Source organism: Colletes latitarsis, unplaced genomic scaffold (genome assembly GCF_051014445.1).
Source record: "Colletes latitarsis isolate SP2378_abdomen unplaced genomic scaffold, iyColLati1 scaffold0046, whole genome shotgun sequence".
NCBI lineage: Eukaryota > Metazoa > Arthropoda > Insecta > Hymenoptera > Colletidae > Colletes > Colletes latitarsis.
In genome coordinates, this window is record NW_027488396.1 from 37,501 (window position 1) to 52,500 (window position 15,000).

At 44.4% G+C, this 15,000-nt stretch overlaps 1 non-coding gene across 1 annotated transcript in view; it reads left to right on the plus strand.

Annotated features, from left to right (window-relative positions):
• The first annotated feature begins 14,991 nt into the window (after nucleotides 1–14,991).
• The window catches only part of LOC143350927 (small subunit ribosomal RNA), a 1,933-nt gene continuing 1,924 nt past the window's right edge, over nucleotides 14,992–15,000 (plus strand). The window contains exon 1 of the ribosomal RNA XR_013081354.1: nucleotides 14,992–15,000. This exon is cut by the window's right edge and continues 1,924 nt beyond it. This is a non-coding gene — a ribosomal RNA (small subunit ribosomal RNA).

Consider the following 15,000-nt stretch of genomic DNA (forward strand, 5'->3'; position numbering starts at 1 on the left):
CAGAAATAACCCAGACCTAACCCAGACCTAACCCAGTCCTAACCCAGAAATACCCCAGACCTGACCCAGACCTAACCCAGACCTAACCCAGCCCTAACCCAGACCTAACCCAGACCTAACCCAGACCTAACCCAGAAATAACCCAGACCTAACCCAGACCTAACCCAGTCCTAACCCAGTACTAACCCAGTCCTAACCCAGACCTAACCCAGTCCTAACCCAGACCTAACCCAGACCTAACCCAGTCCTAACCTAGACCTAACCCAGTCCTAAACCAGACCTAACCCAATCCTAACCCAGACCTAACCCAGACCTAACCCAGACCTAACCCAGAAATAACCCAGACCTAACCCAGACCTAACCCAGTCCTAACCCAGTACTAACCCAGTCCTAACCCAGACCTAACCCAGACCTAACCCAGACCTAACCCAGACCTAACCCAGACCTAACCCAGACCTAACCCAGAAATAACCCAGACCTAACCCAGACCTAACCCAGTCCTAACCCAGAAATACCCCAGACCTGACCCAGACCTAACCCAGACCTAACCCAGCCCTAACCCAGACCTAACCCAGACCTAACCCAGACCTAACCCAGAAATAACCCAGACCTAACCCAGACCTAACCCAGTCCTAACCCAGTACTAACCCAGTCCTAACCCAGACCTAATCCAGTCCTAACCCAGACCTAACCCAGACCTAACCCAGACCTAACCCAGACCTAACCCAGAAATAACCCAGACCTAACCCAGACCTAACCCAGTCCTAACCCAGTCCTAACCCAGTCCTAACCCAGTCTTAAACCAGTCCTAACTCAGACCTAACCGAGACGTAACCCAGACCTTATCCAATTCAGTCCTAACACAGTCCATATTCATTTTTTTTTTTTTTTTTTGTTTTTTTTTTTTTATTTCTGTTTTAGATACCGAAGGAGATCCTTGGATAGGCACCCATGCCTCAGAAGAATATATGGGTAGTTTGAGAATCTGACTCACCATACCCCACAAGTGTCTCATCCGTCTTTACTCATTCAGACACCACTCATGCCAACAAGCATCCCGGGACGCAGGCGAAACTGCTCTCCGCATTACTTCACCTAACCAATTCTAAACTAGCCCTAACGCAGTTCCAATACAGTCATTACAAAATGGGCTAGGTCTGGGCCAGTGTTGCGGGGGTTTGGGGCGCGCAGACCCCAGTCAGCAAAACGAATTCAATATGATGCTGTTCAATTTAATATGATACCGCTATTACAAAGGGGGTTAGGTCTGGGCTAGTGTAGCGGGGGACTGGGGGGCGCAGACCCCTGTCAGCAAAACGAATTCAATATGATGCTGCTCAATTTAATTTGATACCGCTATTACAAAATGGGTTAGGTCTGGGCTGGTGTAGCGGGGGTTTGGGGGGCGCAGACCCCAGTCAGCAAAACGAATTCAATATGATGCTGTTCAATTTAATTTGATACCGCTATTACAAAATGGGTTAGGTCTGGGCTAGTGTAGCGGGGGTTTGGGGGGCGCAGACCCCTGTCAGCAAAACGAATTTAGTACGATGCTGTTCAATTTAATTTGATACCGCTATTACAAAATGGGTTAGGTCTGGGCTAGTGTAGCGGGGGTTTGGGGGGCGCAGCCCCCCATTCAGCAAAACGAATTATGTACGATGCTGTTCAATTTAATATGATACCACTATTACAAAGTGGGTTAGGTCTGGGCTAGTGTAGCGGGGGTCTGGGGGGCGCAGACCCCTGTCAGCAAAACGAATTCAATATGATGCTGTTCAATTTAATTTGATACAGCTATTACAAAATGGGTTAGGTCTGGGCTAGTGTAGCGGGGGTTTGGGGGGCGCAGCCCCCCATTCAGCAAAACGAATTATGTACGATGCTGTTCAATTTAATATGATACCACTATTACAAAGTGGGTTAGGTCTGGGCTAGTGTAGCGGGGGTCTGGGGGGCGCAGACCCCAGTCAGCAAAACGAATTCAATATGATGCTGTTCAATTTAATTTGATACCGCTATTACAAAATGGGTTAGGTCTGGGCTAGTGTAGCGGGGGTTTGGGGGGCGCAGCCCCCCATTCAGCAAAACGAATTTAGTACGATGCTGTTCAATTTAATATGATACCGCTATTACAAAGTGGGTTAGGTCCGGGCTAGTGTTGCGGGGGTCTGGGGCGCGCAGACCCCAGTCAGCAAAACGAATTCAACATGATGCTGTTCAATTTAATATGATACCGCTATTACAAAGGGGGTTAGGTCTGGGCTAGTGTAGCGGGGGTCTGGGGGGCGCAGACCCCTGTCAGCAAAACGAATTTAGTACGATGCTGTTCAATTTAATTTGATACCGCTATTACAAAATGGGTTAGGTCTGGGCTAGTGTAGCGGGGGTTTGGGGGGCGCAGCCCCCCATTCAGCAAAACGAATTAAGTACGATGCTGTTCAATTTAATATGATACCACTATTACAAAGTGGGTTAGGTCTGGGCTATTGTAGCGGGGGTCTGGGGGGCGCAGACCCCAGTCGGCAAAACGAATTCAATATGATGCTGTTCAATTTAGTTTGATACCGCTATTACAAAATGGGTTAGGTCTGGGCTAGTGTAGCGGGGGTTTGGGGGGCGCAGCCCCCCATTCAGCAAAACGAATTTAGTACGATGCTGTTCAATTTAATGTGATACCGCTATTACAAAGTGGGTTAGGTCCGGGCTAGTGTTGCGGGGGTCTGGGGCGCGCAGACCCCAGTCAGCAAAACGAATTCAATATGATGCTGTTCAATTTAATATGATACCGCTATTACAAAGGGGGTTAGGTCTGGGCTAGTGTAGCGGGGGTCTGGGGGGCGCAGACCCCTGTCAGCAAAACGAATTTAGTACGATGCTGTTCAATTTAATTTGATACCGCTATTACAAAATGGGTTAGGTCTGGGCTAGTGTAGCGGGGGTTTGGGGGGCGCAGCCCCCCATTCAGCAAAACGAATTAAGTACGATGCTGTTCAATTTAATATGATACCACTATTACAAAGTGGGTTAGGTCTGGGCTATTGTAGCGGGGGTCTGGGGGGCGCAGACCCCAGTCAGCAAAACGAATTCAATATGATGCTGTTCAATTTAATTTGATACCGCTATTACAAAATGGGTTAGGTCTGGGCTAGTGTAGCGGGGGTTTGGGGGGCGCAGCCCCCCATTCAGCAAAACGAATTTAGTACGATGCTGTTCAATTTAATATGATACCGCTATTACAAAGTGGGTTAGGTCCGGGCTAGTGTTGCGGGGGTCTGGGGGGCGCAGCCCCCCAGTCAGCAAAACGAATTTAGTACGATGCTGTTCAATTTAATTTGATACCGCTATTACAAAATGGGTTAGGTCTGGGCTAGTGTAGCGGGGGTTTGGGGGGCGCAGCCCCCCATTCAGCAAAACGAATTAAGTACGATGCTGTTCAATTTAATATGATACCACTATTACAAAGTGGGTTTGGTCTGGGCTAGTGTAGCGGGGGTCTGGGGGGCGCAGACCCCAGTCAGCAAAACGAATTCAATATGATGCTGTTCAACCCCTCGGGAATTTTTAATTTCTGTTTTATTCACCGTAATGCTCATGGAACGTACTTTCACATTCTTGTTTTTTGCTTCACGAAAATTTTTGTACACTAATTACTTTTTAATAGGAAAACGTGCAACGGCAAACTCCTTCCTAGGGTCACTGGGAAGATGACATTGACAAAATATGTTAAGATCAGCCGCCCCTATGCGTAAAGTATGTCGTTTTTCCATTTTTTCGATCCGGAGCGACACCAACATTGTGTTGCAATTTTAAACTGCGCGGTTAAACGGCGGGCCAAACAGTCGGTGGTTTATGCAACAGCAACCATCAAACTAGTAGGAGAATACACGCCCGTGATAGTATAGGAGATTCCCACTGTCCCTATCTTTTTTTTTATCTCGGACATATATATACCGGCTTATCGTCAATAACTCGAAAACCAGCACGTTAAGGCCAATTTTGGTCTATACGATTCTTATGCAGTTTTAGATTCTCTACACGGTCCAATGATCGTTTTATTTTTTTGTCGAATTTTGAGAATTTTTTTTTTTTTTTCTCGAAAACGAGCTCGACGACCTGCACTTTTGACGACGCCATCGTGTTCCCCGGATTTTTTCCTGCAAGATAGGGTGGCGATTTTTTGTCCTACGACGATTTTTGACGCCGGAGCGATGATTCGGAGCAGAGCGGACTTAGAAACTTTCGCGCGTCGACCGCCGGACCGATCGCTCCAGGCTGTTTTTCGTCAATAACTCGAAAACGAGCACGGTAACGCTCGTTTTCGCCCGTACGATACTTGTACCGTTTACCGTTGGCTACCTGGCAGATGGTTTGTTTTTTTTTTATCTCGAATTTTGAGAGCTTTTTTAACTTTTTTCTCAAAAACGAGCACGTGAACGCCAATTTTCGTCTATACGATTCTTATGCAGTTTTATATTCTCTACACGGTCCAGTGATCGTTTTATTTTTTTGTCGAATTTTGAGAATTTTTTTTTTTTTTTCTCGAAAACGAGCTCGACGACCTGCACTTTTGACGACGCCATCGTGTTCCCCGGATTTTTTCCTGCAAGATAGCGTGTCTATTTTTTGTCCTACGACGATTTTTGACGCCGGAGCGGTGTTTCGGAGCAGAGCGGACTTAGAAACTTTCGCGCGTCGACCGCCGGAGCGATCGCTCCAGGCTGTTTTTCGTCAATAACTCGAAAACGAGCACGGTAACGCTCATTTTCGCCCGTACGATACTTGTACCGTTTACCGTTGGCTACCTGGTAGATGGTTTTTTTTTTTTTTATCTCGAAGTTTGAGAGCTTTTTTAATTTTTTCCACAAAAACGAGCACGTGAACGCCAATTTTCGTCTATACGATTCTTATGCAGTTTTATATTCTCTACACGGTCCACTGATCGTTTTATTTTTTTGTCGAATTTTCAGAATTTTTTTTTTTTTTTCTCGAAAACGAGCTCGACGACCTGCACTTTTGACGACGCCATCGTGTTCCCCGGATTTTTTCCTGCAAGATAGCGTGTCTATTTTTTGTCCTACGACGATTTTTGACGCCGGAGCGATGATTCGGAGCAGAGCGGACTTAGAAACTTTCGCGCGTCGACCGCCGGAGCGATCGCTCCAGGCTGTTTTTCGTCAATAACTCGAAAACGAGCACGGTAACGCTCATTTTCGCCCGTACGATACTTGTACCGTTTACCGTTGGCTACCTGGTAGATGGTTTTTTTTTTTTTTATCTCGAAGTTTGAGAGCTTTTTTAATTTTTTCAACAAAAACGAGCACGTGAACGCCAATTTTCGTCTATACGATTCTTATGCAGTTTTATATTCTCTACACGGTCCACTGATCGTTTTATTTTTTTGTCGAATTTTGAGAATTTTTTTTTTTTTTTCTCGAAAACGAGCTCGACGACCTGCACTTTTGACGACGCCATCGTGTTCCCCGGATTTTTTCCTGCAAGATAGGGTGGCGATTTTTTGTCCTACGACGATTTTTGACGCCGGAGCGATGATTCGGAGCAGAGCGGACTTAGAAACTTTCGCGCGTCGACCGCCGGACCGATCGCTCCAGGCTGTTTTTCGTCAATAACTCGAAAACGAGCACGGTAACGCTCGTTTTCGCCCGTACGATACTTGTACCGTTTACCGTTGGCTACCTGGTAGACGGTTTTTTTTTTTTTTATCTCGAAGTTTGAGAGCTTTTTTAATTTTTTCCACAAAAACGAGCACGTGAACGCCAATTTTCGTCTATACGATTCTTATGCAGTTTTATATTGTCTACACGGTCCACTGATCGTTTTATTTTTTTGTCGAATTTTGAGAATTTTTTTTTTTTTTTCTCGAAAACGAGCTCGACGACCTGCACTTTTGACGACGCCATCGTGTTCCCCGGATTTTTTCCTGCAAGATAGCGTGTCTATTTTTTGTCCTACGACGATTTTTGACGCCGGAGCGGTGTTTCGGAGCAGAGCGGACTTAGAAACTTTAGCGCGTCGACCGCCGGAGCGATCGCTCCAGGCTGTTTTTCGTCAATAACTCGAAAACGAGCACGGTAACGCTCATTTTCGCCCGTACGATACTTGTACCGTTTACCGTTGGCTACCTGGTAGATGGTTCTTTTTTTTTTTATCTCGAAGTTTGAGAGCTTTTTTAATTTTTTCCACAAAAACGAGCACGTGAACGCCAATTTTCGTCTATACGATTCTTATGCAGTTTTATATTCTCTACACGGTCCACTGTTCGTTTTATTTTTTTGTCGAATTTTGAGAATTTTTTTTTTTTTTTCTCGAAAACGAGCTCGACGACCTGCACTTTTGACGACGCCATCGTGTTCCCCGGATTTTTTCCTGCAAGATAGGGTGGCGATTTTTTGTCCTACGACGATTTTTGACGCCGGAGCGATGATTCGGAGCAGAGCGGACTTAGAAACTTTCGCGCGTCGACCGCCGGACCGATCGCTCCAGGCTGTTTTTCGTCAATAACTCGAAAACGAGCACGGTAACGCTCGTTTTCGCCCGTACGATACTTGTACCGTTTACCGTTGGCTACCTGGCAGATGGTTTGTTTTTTTTTTATCTCGAATTTTGAGAGCTTTTTTAACTTTTTTCTCAAAAACGAGCACGTGAACGCCAATTTTGGTCTATACGATTCTTATGCAGTTTTAGATTCTCTACACGGTCCACTGATCGTTTTATTTTTTTGTCGAGTTTTGAGAATTTTTTTTTTTTTTTCTCGAAAACTAGCTCGACGACCTGCACTTTTGACGACGCCATCGTGTTCCCCGGATTTTTTCCTGCAAGATAGGCTGGCGATTTTTTGTCCTACTCCCATATTCGTGTCTTTTTGCTTAACGAAATCTTTTATATACTAATAACTTTTTAATAAAAAAACGTGCGACGGCAAAATCCGTCTTAGAGTCACTGGGGTGGTGACATGACAAAATATGTTAAGATCAGCCGCCCCTATGCGTAAAGTATGTCGTTTTTCCATTTTTTCACCCCGGAGCGACACCAACATTGTGTTGCAATTTTAAACCGCGCGGTTAAACGGCGGGCCAAACAGTCGCTGGTTTATGCAACAACAACCATCAAACTAGTAGGAGAATACACGCCCGTGATAGTATAGGAGATTCCCACTGTCCCTATCTTTTTTTTTATCTCGGACATATATATACCGGCTTATCGTCAATAACTCGAAAACCAGCACGTTAAGGCCAATTTTGGTCTATACGATTCTTATGCAGTTTTAGATTCTCTACACGGTCCAATGATCGTTTTATTTTTTTGTCGAATTTTGAGAATTTTTTTTTTTTTTTCTCGAAAACGAGCTCGACGACCTGCACTTTTGACGACGCCATCGTGTTCCCCGGATATTTTCCTGCAAGATAGCGTGTCTATTTTTTGTCCTACGACGATTTTTGACGCCGGAGCGGTGTTTCGGAGCAGAGCGGACTTGAAAACTTTCGCGCGTCGACCGCCGGAGCGATCGCTCCAGGCTGTTTTTCGTCAATAACTCGAAAACGAGCACGGTAACGCTCATTTTCGCCCGTACGATACTTGTACCGTTTACCGTTGGCTACCTGGTAGATGGTTTTTTTTTTTTTTATCTCGAAGTTTGAGAGCTTTTTTAATTTTTTCCACAAAAACGAGCACGTGAACGCCAATTTTCGTCTATACGATTCTTATGCAGTTTTATATTCTCTACACGGTCCACTGATCGTTTTATTTTTTTGTCGAATTTTGAGAATTTTTTTTTTTTTTTCTCGAAAACGAGCTCGACGACCTGCACTTTTGACGACGCCATCGTGTTCCCCGGATTTTTTCCTGCAAGATAGCGTGTCTATTTTTTGTCCTACGACGATTTTTGACGCCGGAGCGATGATTCGGAGCAGAGCGGACTTAGAAACTTTCGCGCGTCGACCGCCGGACCGATCGCTCCAGGCTGTTTTTCGTCAATAACTCGAAAACGAGCACGGTAACGCTCGTTTTCGCCCGTACGATACTTGTACCGTTTACCGTTGGCTACCTGGTAGATGGTTTTTTTTTTTTTTATCTCGAAGTTTGAGAGCTTTTTTAATTTTTTCCACAAAAACGAGCACGTGAACGCCAATTTTCGTCTGTACGATTCTTATGCAGTTTTAGATTCTCTACACGGTCCAATGATCGTTTTATTTTTTTGTCGAATTTTGAGAATTTTTTTTTTTTTTTCTCGAAAACGAGCTCGACGACCTGCACTTTTGACGACGCCATCGTGTTCCCCGGATTTTTTCCTGCAAGATAGGGTGGCGATTTTTTGTCCTACGACGATTTTTGACGCCGGAGCGGTGTTTCGGAGCAGAGCGGACTTAGAAACTTTCGCGCGTCGACCGCCGGAGCGATCGCTCCAGGCTGTTTTTCGTCAATAACTCGAAAACGAGCACGGTAACGCTCATTTTCGCCCGTACGATACTTGTACCGTTTACCGTTGGCTACCTGGTAGATGGTTTTTTTTTTTTTTATCTCGAAGTTTGAGAGCTTTTTTAATTTTTTCAACAAAAACGAGCACGTGAACGCCAATTTTCGTCTATACGATTCTTATGCAGTTTTATATTCTCTACACGGTCCAGTGATCGTTTTATTTTTTTGTCGAATTTTGAGAATTTTTTTTTTTTTTTCTCGAAAACGAGCTCGACGACCTGCACTTTTGACGACGCCATCGTGTTCCCCGGATTTTTTCCTGCAAGATAGGGTGGCGATTTTTTGTCCTACGACGATTTTTGACGCCGGAGCGATGATTCGGAGCAGAGCGGACTTAGAAACTTTCGCGCGTCGACCGCCGGACCGATCGCTCCAGGCTGTTTTTCGTCAATAACTCGAAAACGAGCACGGTAACGCTCGTTTTCGCCCGTACGATACTTGTACCGTTTACCGTTGGCTACCTGGTAGACGGTTTTTTTTTTTTTTATCTCGAAGTTTGAGAGCTTTTTTAATTTTTTCCACAAAAACGAGCACGTGAACGCCAATTTTCGTCTATACGATTCTTATGCAGTTTTATATTGTCTACACGGTCCACTGATCGTTTTATTTTTTTGTCGAATTTTGAGAATTTTTTTTTTTTTTTCTCGAAAACGAGCTCGACGACCTGCACTTTTGACGACGCCATCGTGTTCCCCGGATTTTTTCCTGCAAGATAGCGTGTCTATTTTTTGTCCTACGACGATTTTTGACGCCGGAGCGGTGTTTCGGAGCAGAGCGGACTTAGAAACTTTAGCGCGTCGACCGCCGGAGCGATCGCTCCAGGCTGTTTTTCGTCAATAACTCGAAAACGAGCACGGTAACGCTCATTTTCGCCCGTACGATACTTGTACCGTTTACCGTTGGCTACCTGGTAGATGGTTCTTTTTTTTTTTATCTCGAAGTTTGAGAGCTTTTTTAATTTTTTCCACAAAAACGAGCACGTGAACGCCAATTTTCGTCTATACGATTCTTATGCAGTTTTATATTCTCTACACGGTCCACTGTTCGTTTTATTTTTTTGTCGAATTTTGAGAATTTTTTTTTTTTTTTTCGAAAACGAGCTCGACGACCTGCACTTTTGACGACGCCATCGTGTTCCCCGGATTTTTTCCTGCAAGATAGGGTGGCGATTTTTTGTCCTACGACGATTTTTGACGCCGGAGCGATGATTCGGAGCAGAGCGGACTTAGAAACTTTCGCGCGTCGACCGCCGGACCGATCGCTCCAGGCTGTTTTTCGTCAATAACTCGAAAACGAGCACGGTAACGCTCGTTTTCGCCCGTACGATACTTGTACCGTTTACCGTTGGCTACCTGGCAGATGGTTTGTTTTTTTTTTATCTCGAATTTTGAGAGCTTTTTTAACTTTTTTCTCAAAAACGAGCACGTGAACGCCAATTTTGGTCTATACGATTCTTATGCAGTTTTAGATTCTCTACACGGTCCACTGATCGTTTTATTTTTTTGTCGAGTTTTGAGAATTTTTTTTTTTTTTTCTCGAAAACTAGCTCGACGACCTGCACTTTTGACGACGCCATCGTGTTCCCCGGATTTTTTCCTGCAAGATAGCGTGTCTATTTTTTGTCCTACGACGATTTTTGACGCCGGAGCGGTGTTTCGGAGCAGAGCGGACTTAGAAACTTTCGCGCGTCGACCGCCGGAGCGATCGCTCCAGGCTGTTTTTCGTCAATAACTCGAAAACGAGCACGGTAACGCTCATTTTCGCCCGTACGATACTTGTACCGTTTACCGTTGGCTACCTGGTAGACGGTTTTTTTTTTTTTTATCTCGAAGTTTGAGAGCTTTTTTAATTTTTTCCACAAAAACGAGCACGTGAACGCCAATTTTCGTCTATACGATTCTTATGCAGTTTTATATTGTCTACACGGTCCACTGATCGTTTTATTTTTTTGTCGAATTTTGAGAATTTTTTTTTTTTTTTCTCGAAAACGAGCTCGACGACCTGCACTTTTGACGACGCCATCGTGTTCCCCGGATTTTTTCCTGCAAGATAGCGTGTCTATTTTTTGTCCTACGACGATTTTTGACGCCGGAGCGGTGTTTCGGAGCAGAGCGGACTTAGAAACTTTAGCGCGTCGACCGCCGGAGCGATCGCTCCAGGCTGTTTTTCGTCAATAACTCGAAAACGAGCACGGTAACGCTCATTTTCGCCCGTACGATACTTGTACCGTTTACCGTTGGCTACCTGGTAGATGGTTCTTTTTTTTTTTATCTCGAAGTTTGAGAGCTTTTTTAATTTTTTCCACAAAAACGAGCACGTGAACGCCAATTTTCGTCTATACGATTCTTATGCAGTTTTATATTCTCTACACGGTCCACTGTTCGTTTTATTTTTTTGTCGAATTTTGAGAATTTTTTTTTTTTTTTTCGAAAACGAGCTCGACGACCTGCACTTTTGACGACGCCATCGTGTTCCCCGGATTTTTTCCTGCAAGATAGGGTGGCGATTTTTTGTCCTACGACGATTTTTGACGCCGGAGCGATGATTCGGAGCAGAGCGGACTTAGAAACTTTCGCGCGTCGACCGCCGGACCGATCGCTCCAGGCTGTTTTTCGTCAATAACTCGAAAACGAGCACGGTAACGCTCGTTTTCGCCCGTACGATACTTGTACCGTTTACCGTTGGCTACCTGGCAGATGGTTTGTTTTTTTTTTATCTCGAATTTTGAGAGCTTTTTTAACTTTTTTCTCAAAAACGAGCACGTGAACGCCAATTTTGGTCTATACGATTCTTATGCAGTTTTAGATTCTCTACACGGTCCACTGATCGTTTTATTTTTTTGTCGAGTTTTGAGAATTTTTTTTTTTTTTTCTCGAAAACTAGCTCGACGACCTGCACTTTTGACGACGCCATCGTGTTCCCCGGATTTTTTCCTGCAAGATAGCGTGTCTATTTTTTGTCCTACGACGATTTTTGACGCCGGAGCGGTGTTTCGGAGCAGAGCGGACTTAGAAACTTTCGCGCGTCGACCGCCGGAGCGATCGCTCCAGGCTGTTTTTCGTCAATAACTCGAAAACGAGCACGGTAACGCTCATTTTCGCCCGTACGATACTTGTACCGTTTACCGTTGGCTACCTGGTAGACGGTTTTTTTTTTTTTTATCTCGAAGTTTGAGAGCTTTTTTAATTTTTTCCACAAAAACGAGCACGTGAACGCCAATTTTCGTCTATACGATTCTTATGCAGTTTTATATTGTCTACACGGTCCACTGATCGTTTTATTTTTTTGTCGAATTTTGAGAATTTTTTTTTTTTTTTCTCGAAAACGAGCTCGACGACCTGCACTTTTGACGACGCCATCGTGTTCCCCGGATTTTTTCCTGCAAGATAGCGTGTCTATTTTTTGTCCTACGACGATTTTTGACGCCGGAGCGGTGGTTCGGAGCAGAGCGGACTTAGAAACTTTAGCGCGTCGACCGCCGGAGCGATCGCTCCAGGCTGTTTTTCGTCAATAACTCGAAAACGAGCACGGTAACGCTCATTTTCGCCCGTACGATACTTGTACCGTTTACCGTTGGCTACCTGGTAGATGGTTCTTTTTTTTTTTATCTCGAAGTTTGAGAGCTTTTTTAATTTTTTCCACAAAAACGAGCACGTGAACGCCAATTTTCGTCTATACGATTCTTATGCAGTTTTATATTCTCTACACGGTCCACTGTTCGTTTTATTTTTTTGTCGAATTTTGAGAATTTTTTTTTTTTTTTTCGAAAACGAGCTCGACGACCTGCACTTTTGACGACGCCATCGTGTTCCCCGGATTTTTTCCTGCAAGATAGGGTGGCGATTTTTTGTCCTACGACGATTTTTGACGCCGGAGCGATGATTCGGAGCAGAGCGGACTTAGAAACTTTCGCGCGTCGACCGCCGGACCGATCGCTCCAGGCTGTTTTTCGTCAATAACTCGAAAACGAGCACGGTAACGCTCGTTTTCGCCCGTACGATACTTGTACCGTTTACCGTTGGCTACCTGGCAGATGGTTTGTTTTTTTTTTATCTCGAATTTTGAGAGCTTTTTTAACTTTTTTCTCAAAAACGAGCACGTGAACGCCAATTTTGGTCTATACGATTCTTATGCAGTTTTAGATTCTCTACACGGTCCACTGATCGTTTTATTTTTTTGTCGAGTTTTGAGAATTTTTTTTTTTTTTTCTCGAAAACTAGCTCGACGACCTGCACTTTTGACGACGCCATCGTGTTCCCCGGATTTTTTCCTGCAAGATAGCGTGTCTATTTTTTGTCCTACGACGATTTTTGACGCCGGAGCGGTGTTTCGGAGCAGAGCGGACTTAGAAACTTTCGCGCGTCGACCGCCGGAGCGATCGCTCCAGGCTGTTTTTCGTCAATAACTCGAAAACGAGCACGGTAACGCTCATTTTCGCCCGTACGATACTTGTACCGTTTACCGTTGGCTACCTGGTAGATGGTTTTTTTTTTTTTTATCTCGAAGTTTGAGAGCTTTTTTAATTTTTTCCACAAAAACGAGCACGTGAACGCCAATTTTCGTCTATACGATTCTTATGCAGTTTTATATTCTCTACACGGTCCACTGATCGTTTTATTTTTTTGTCGAATTTTGAGAATTTTTTTTTTTTTTTCTCGAAAACGAGCTCGACGACCTGCACTTTTGACGACGCCATCGTGTTCCCCGGATTTTTTCCTGCAAGATAGCGTGTCGATTTTTTGTCCTAGCTCAATTATTAAGGAAGTTACGGTTTCTTGATTTTTCGGTATGTTCGAACTGGTCTTTTAGGCGGGCGCTCGGTCGCGCGGTGCTTTCGCATCGACCGACGTACCGATCGGCGGCGACGGTTTTTCGTCTATATCTCGAAAACTAGTACGCTAACACATATTTTGACCTATATGATATTTGTTCAGTGTAATTTTTTCTATCTGGTAGGCTGGTTTTTTTTTTTTTATCTCGAATTTTTTGAACGTTTTTGTTTTTTTCTCGAAAACTAGCGCGACGACCGATATTTTTAACTACGGTTTTGAATTCGTCTAATTTTTGCCTACAAGATAGCGTGTCGAGTTTTTGTTCTGCGACGATTTTGACCATTTTTTCATTTTTTTCTCGAAAACGAGCACGGCAATCTATATTTTTAACGACGGCATCGTGTTCCCCTGCTTTTTTCCTACAAGATAGCGTTTTTTTTTTTTGCCCTAGCTCAATTATTAAGGAAATTACAGGTGTTGGTTTTCGCTCTAAGTTATAACAGGCCGTTCGGGCGGGCGGTTGGGTCGCGCGGTTCCCCCCATAAGCGGCCGTGCGTAAGCCCGTGCGTCGCCGGCGTTCCGGCGGGCGCCTCGGTACCTATAAGAGAAGCGACGGTCCGGTCGAGTCGGTCGGGGCAGCGTCGAGCGTACGGCTATTCTTCGACCTCGGTTGAGAAGCAGTCGTCGCTCCTCGGGATTTCATCCTGACTGTTCTGTATCGTGCTCGTTCCAGACTTTCTCCACACTGCATTGCCACGAGTCGGTGTCTTTGACCGAATGGCTCTTGAAGTGGTATAAGCGTCTCGAGTGACGTTGGTGACTTGTATACGTTTAAAATATGTATACTCGTACTATCCGAGCATCAACTCTTCAGTCCGAGCGATTGAAAATTTTGTGAAAACCATAAACTGGCACTACACTCTACGGAGCGTAGCTTAAAAGGCAAAAATTGTATGGAACTACGGTTCGTACTCTGGAAAGTGAGCAAAGAATGAAATACAGGTGTCTGACCTCGACATAACAGTACGGCGCCGAATACGTGCTTTCTCGACCAGCACATACGCGCTTTCTCGTTTTTGTCCAGCATGAATGCTTAGTCTTCGGGCCTGGCAATACGTGCTTCCACGATCGATGCCCAGCGTGAATAAGTGCCCGAGATGTTCAGCATGAGCGCAGCTCTACGTACTTTGTCGTTGTGGGATACCATTATACAATAATGTTCTGTTGTGAAGTAAAATACGAAACGAGAGAGTTTGGTGGTGACTCTGTCGAGAAAAAGCAAATATAAACGAGAGAGTTGGTGGTTTCTCTGTCGAGAAAAAGCAAATATAAACGAGAGAGAGTTGGTGGTGACTCTGTCGAGAAAAAGCAAATATAAGAGAGTTAGTTGGTGGTGGCTCTGTCGAGAAAAAGCAAATATAAGAGAGTTAGTTGGTGGTCGCTCTCTCGAAAAATGAAATTAAATTAAATAAACGAGAGTTTGGGGAGCTCTCGGAAAAGTGAAAGAAACTAAACGAAGGAGAGGGTTTTTGGTGGTACCCTCTCTATACATATATAATATTATAACACAAGAGAGGAAGAGGTGGCTCTCAAGTCTTTCGAACGAAAGACTAAAATTTGATGTTGAAAGAAGGAGTTTTTTATGTGTCGTCGTCCGTTCTCCTTCAGAGTCGGCGACGAAGAATAAAATTGAGAGAATATTACAAAAGAACTTTACTCAAGTTCCCTGGTT